Source organism: Felis catus, chromosome C1, assembly GCF_018350175.1.
Source record: "Felis catus isolate Fca126 chromosome C1, F.catus_Fca126_mat1.0, whole genome shotgun sequence".
Lineage (NCBI taxonomy): Eukaryota > Metazoa > Chordata > Mammalia > Carnivora > Felidae > Felis > Felis catus.
The window spans coordinates 111,997,328-112,003,327 of NC_058375.1; positions in this window are offsets into that span (position 1 = coordinate 111,997,328).

Genomic DNA, 6,000 nt, shown 5'->3' on the forward strand with positions numbered 1-6,000 from the left:
CCAAGGAGGAAACTATCTTTTCGAGGAAAATCCATTTGGGTAGCAGGTGAAGGAGGGGGGCTGGTGGGCAGGGCTGTGAGGGAGGGGCCAACTTACCCTCATGAGTGTCAAGAGCTGGGAGCTGGCAAAGCTACACCTCACATAATGGTCAACTGGCTCATGCCCCATGTGGCCTGGCTGCATTGCATTTGCTTTAAGAGAGCCAAGACGTGGGTCTTTTCCTGTTGTTTGTTCACCTGCAAAACAGGACATGCAGGAGCACACAGGATCATTTCTCAAGGCACAGAGAACTTACCACATGGGAATATGGAAAGTTCTGGCTTGCATTATTCCAAGATAGCATGATGAATTACTGGTGTGGTGTCCTGAGAAATGAGGCCGTGATCACTGGGGGGCCCAGACTGCTGGGGGTCAACCCTCTCTTGTTTCCCCAAGGTTGGCAATGGGGACTGATGTACAGATGGGGTCTGCAGGGCTTGACAGGGCCCCGGAGCCTCTGGAGCTTCCTTAGAAGACAGGTGTCATGAAACAAAGCAGAGACCACCAGGCAAGGATGGGGAGAGTGAGGAGCTGGGAGGGAAAGAGGCGCTCCACACGCTGGGGACTATCCCACGAGCTGGGTGGCCATGGACTTGTCTCTGCCTTTGCCTGCCCTGGGTCACTTGGAGCCAGACAGGCGAAGCTGGGCCAGGGCCCAGGGTGTATGTGAATCACTGATGTTTCCAGCCGCTGTCTCACATCACACACCCAGGGGACCTTGTGCTCAGGTAACACAAGCTCATCCTCTGCTTCCAGAAAGCACCATGTCCCCTAAGCTTCCATACTTTGTGCAGTGCCCTCCCCATTATCCCTCCTCGTCCCTCTCCCTCACCTCCTCCTCTTCCATGCAGTCAATTCCCCATCTTTTTCAGGGCTTATGTTCATGTTGCATCCATACTGAGCGTGTCCTTGGACCCCAGACTGTCCCCAGGATCCCCAGGAAGCCTTTCGTATATGTTTACAGTAGCTCTTATCACACTGTATTATAGTCGCCCATTATTTGATTTTTTTGACTGTGACCATCGGGAAGATGGGCTATTACTCCCTGGAGCTGAAGAGGCGTGCGGTGTGTACACAGCTGAGCAAGAGGCCTTCTCCACACCCCACAGCCACCTCGGGGCCAACAGACCCACGGTCAGAGGTGCTCACGGAAACCTGGCTTCAACACCTGCAGCCACTGAGGGAACACCTTGGCTTTCTGTTTTGAGAGGAACCCAAGGTCCCGGGACAGCAAGTGGTGCTGCTCCCTGGTCAGTGGCTCTGAGGTTTTGATCCCAGCTGCATCATAAGAAACTAGCATTACATGGCGAGCCAGGTCCCCTGTGGATGACGAAAAGCATTGCCAGCTGGCGTTTACTCTCATACCTCCAGACGACTTCGATTCTCTATTTTCTTCTTTGTCCTTTTTCAAAGAACGCGGGGCAAGATCCACTGAATCAATGTCAAGGCCGTTAATGGGTGACCCTCACTAACTGCCAGCCTGACCTCTCACTTCTGTATAGAATCTCTGCATTGGCGTTTTGTGGCTAAGTCACCTCTGGAACCAGTGTGGCTCACGTATGTGCGGCCTTCCTTTATGTGTGCCTGGGTATGGATCTGTGAGTGTGTAGGGGTGTGTGATTGTCTCAAGTGAGTGTGTGCTGGTGAACATGTGTGTTTGTGTGTTAACTGATGAGTTGTGGTTAGTGTTTCCCCCACAGTAGAATAAGTGTGATACCTTTTCTTTCATCCATCCATCCATCCACTCATTGACCACCTGCCCCCACCCCCCGACCCATGCAATATTAGTTGAGTCCCCGCTATGTGCCTGGCACTGTGTTGGGTGGTGGGAAAAGTGCAGTGCCCAACACAGACACCTTTTGATACACCGTTTCCAATGTGGGCCCCTTCTTGGCTTCTCAGTGTGGTTGGCTATAGGTAGTGAGAGGCTACAACCATGGTAGAATTTCAAATTCTTTCCAAATATTTATATATTTTTGAGAGAGAGTGAGCGAGTGAGTATGAGTGGGGGAGGGACAGAGAAGGAAGGAGAGAGGGAATCCCAAGCAGGCTCTGCCCTGTCAGCACAGAGCCTGACACACGACCTCACAAACCCCGACATCAAACCCTGACATCATGACCTCAGTCGAAATCAAGAGTTGGACACTTAACTGACTGAACCACCCAGGTACCCCTGTATTCTTTCTTTTTTTAACATTTTCTTTTGAGAAAGAGAGAGACAGACAGAGAGAGCGAGAGCATGCGTACATGCATGCAAGTGAGTGGAGGTTGGGGGGAAGGGCAGAGGGAGAGAGAGAGAGAGAGAGAGAGAGAGAGAGAGAATCTTAAGGAGGGTTCACATCCAGGGCCAAGCCTGAGACGGGGCTCAGTCTCAGGCCAGTCAGATCAGAATCTGAGCTGAAACAAAGAGTTGGATAACAGACTGAGCCACCCACGCGCTCCTAGATTGTTCTATTCTTAAACGTAAACACTTTGCAGCCCATACGGGACTCCTGGGGCAAGGAATATAGGGTGCAAGCAGTGGAGGGACACCTGCAAGGACTTCCTACCCACACATCATCTGCCTCAGGGACTTGACTTAGCCCTTGCAAGGCATGTCCACCCCATGTGACACCCCAGCTACCTCAAGCTCCTTCTTCGAAACTTCTGTTCACTGGTCCCTTCCTCCCCTTGTAAGCTTGTCCCCGAGGCTTTGCTCACTGTCAGCTCCAAATGCCCCCTCTCTGCCTCTGTGCACTACCTGGCTGTGCATACACACTTCCTCATGGTACATGGTCAGATGATGCCGATACTAGAACCAGCTTTCATAGACCATCCCTGCAGGAAGCCTGGCCTTGCCCCTTCTCCCCAGAGAGCTCCTGGCATGGTTTCCAGAAGCAGCCACACACTTCTTCACGTCCACTATCTGGCATGGAGGGGACGTTCGCCAAAGTTCACCTGAGTCAGTGCCCAGGAGAGCATAGCACAGACGTCGGGATGTGCAGGCAGCTCTCAGCAGGTAAGGAGGCCTGGGGATAAGGGCCTTGGCAAACATCTGTCCCACACTTGCTGTCCTCATGGGGCTGGAGCCCTGGGGTTGTTCTGTCTACCGTGGGCCTGCATCTCACCTCCAGCCCAGCTCAGCTGTTCAGCCTCACATGAGGCAGCCCCTTCCTGCCTTGGCAGAGGATATGGAAAGATCTTGCTCACAGAGTGGCATGGTGCAGGGGGGTGCCCGGCCAGGTCCTACACCCCAGTGGTGCGGCTGCCATCGCTGAGAAACGCAGGCATCTGGGTGACCCCAGCTCCTCCCGTCTCCTGTCACCCACATCTGTCTTTCCCCTCCAGGCCTTCCACACAAATCATCCACTTGCTCTTGGATTTCTACATTTCTCCTTGGGCAGAAAGGACAAAGCTGATTTAAGTGTGAGGATCCTGTCAGTGGAGCAGAGGCGGGAAATGAGAATGGAAACAATTACAAATTAAAACCTGTCACTCCTGAGGCCTGCTGCCCCTCTCTTATTGTGATTAAAATCACCTCCCTTCCGGAGGCCTCTGTGGGGCAGCTGGGTACACTCCCTGGGCATCTCCCATTGGACCCCTCTCCCCTTCCTCTGTGGGGGTGGCCTGGCAGCACTTGCTCATTCATTCATTTGTGGAGAGATAAGGACACATCTACAGCCTCCACGGATACCCCATTTCACAGGAGTGGGGACGTGACAACGAGGCCCATTCAAAGCTCAGCTGTTATGCATATTGGCCGGTAGCAAAACAAGGAGAGCCATGCCATCCATCTGCAGAGACCCAGGTGCAGGGAGGAGGCTGGTGGCTTGCGGGCAGGGCAGGGAGAGGCACAGAGGGACAGCTGGGAAAAGGATTCTCAGGGTAGTTGTGGCACCTGGATGAAGTTGGGGTAACAAAAGATACATGGGGGAGTAGCCCCCACGGAAGGAAAAGAGCAGAGAAGAACTGGGCCAGGGGAGCCCCCAGACCATGGTGAGATCCGACCAAGTTTCCGCCAGCCCACGGGAGCAGGGAAGGGTTCTAGAGCAACTGGGTCTGTCCTGGGCTCTGCCTGTTCCCAAAGCCCTGTGTTGGGGAAGTGGCTAGGCCCTCACACATGTGCCACACAGAGGTATTGGCTGACAGCAGAAAGGAGAGTGACTTTGCTTGAAAGCTGGGCACCTGCAGGAATTAGCATCGGGGCCACGGGCAAACCCCTCTCCTGGTGCGCAGTCCTTTCTTCTAGGGAGTCTGAGTGGTGCATCATTGTGTCGGCTACAATAGAAAGTGAGGTTTATTGACCCCAAAGAGAGGAAGCATCCCTGCCCCCTATACCTCTGTCCAGGGCCTAAGAAGGTTCTGAAGACAGGTCTGCTGAGCATGGAGGGAAGGCTGGGCAAGAACCGAGAGGCTGCCCAGAGGCAGAGAGGTGGAAACTTAGGGTCAGTCCTCGCCCTACGCCAGAGTCCCTGTTGCAGGAGGTGACTGGAGTCTGTGGGCTGGGGCTGTCTCCTGGGTGCTGGATGGTAGGGTTGGAAGGGGAAGCAGGCACCCCCAAATTCCTATACAGGGTGTGGATAGAGGACAGGTTTGTGCAGACTGAGGCCACTCTGGGTATCCCCAGTTGAGACGCTTTGGGCTGGTATAGGGACTATGGTGGAATTTCTGATGGCCAAATACTAAAATAAAATGACAAGAAAGATGCTTGGTTCCTATTTTCATCATGGGGGGGTGAGGGGGAGGGAGCATGACACCCATGATTACTCTTTGGAACCAATCACCTGGGGAGCTGTTGGAACAGGGCCTGATCAGTTGAGATGTTCTGACCCAGGCTAGATTATAGGAAGAAAAGTGAGGGGCGCCTGGGTGGCTCAGTCAGTTAAGCATCCGACTTCAGCTCAGGTCATGATCTGGCGGTTCTTGAGTTCGAGCCCCGCGTGGGGCTCTGTGCTGACAGCTCAGAGTCTGGAGCCTGCTTCCGGTTCTGTGTCTCCCTCTCTCTGCCCCTTCCCCGCTTGCACTCTTTCTGTCTTTCAAAAATAAATAGAATGAGAAGGCACGGGAGAGTGACTGGAGCAGGTGGGCACTGCGGTGGGGTCTAGGGGAAGGGAGGCAGGGGTCAGACTCTAGCTTTCCCTCCCTGGCTAATGTGGAAGAGGAAGCCCAGGGAGTCCCTGGGTTGAAGAACAGGACACAGACCGGAGCAACAGGAAAGCTGCAGGAAGGCCAGGGGAGAAGTCTCAGAGAGGAGAGAGCCTGGGGAGGGGAGGGGGGAAATTCTGTGCATCAGCTGCCTGCATCAGACCCCACAAGGGGTCCAGCTGAGGCTAAAAGAGCCCCATAGAGATTTCATGACCTTCCATCACAGGGGAGCGCTGGCTTTCTCAGCGTGAGCCCAGCCGTGCTGACTGCCTGCTTTTAAAGACATCAATATTGTGGGAGAAAGTGGGTGCAGAGGAGGAAACTTCACACCAAGGCTCCACGAAGGGACCCAGGGTTGCCAAGTGTGGAGAGGACAGGGGAGGGGAGGTGGAGCAGAGGCTATGTGCTATGTACAGGGTCACTGTGTGACAGGGGCAGACATGCCGCAAGGTCTCAGGGTGAAACCGGCTCTCTGAGCTGCTGTTGTAAACAGTTCTCAGCTCCACATAAACATTTGCTACAATGGAGTCTTACCCATTGAACCGCCATTGGAAGAAACTACCCACCACCCTCCCCCTGCTCCCAGTCACTGGAGGGGTTCAAGGAAGGCGTGGTAACATCTGAGGGACTGTAGTTGTGAGCCACTTGGGGGCAGGAGGAAATGGAGGTGTTCAGACAAGAAAGGCTCTGAGGTCAGGTGGCCCTGGGTTTGAGTCCCAGTCCAGCTGTAGATACCTCACCCTTAAAAGAAAGGGGTTTGCTTTCTTGGGACTTGGATTCCCCGGGGGTCTGGGACACAGGAGATGCTCGGTAAGGTGACGAATGGAGGGTCAGCCG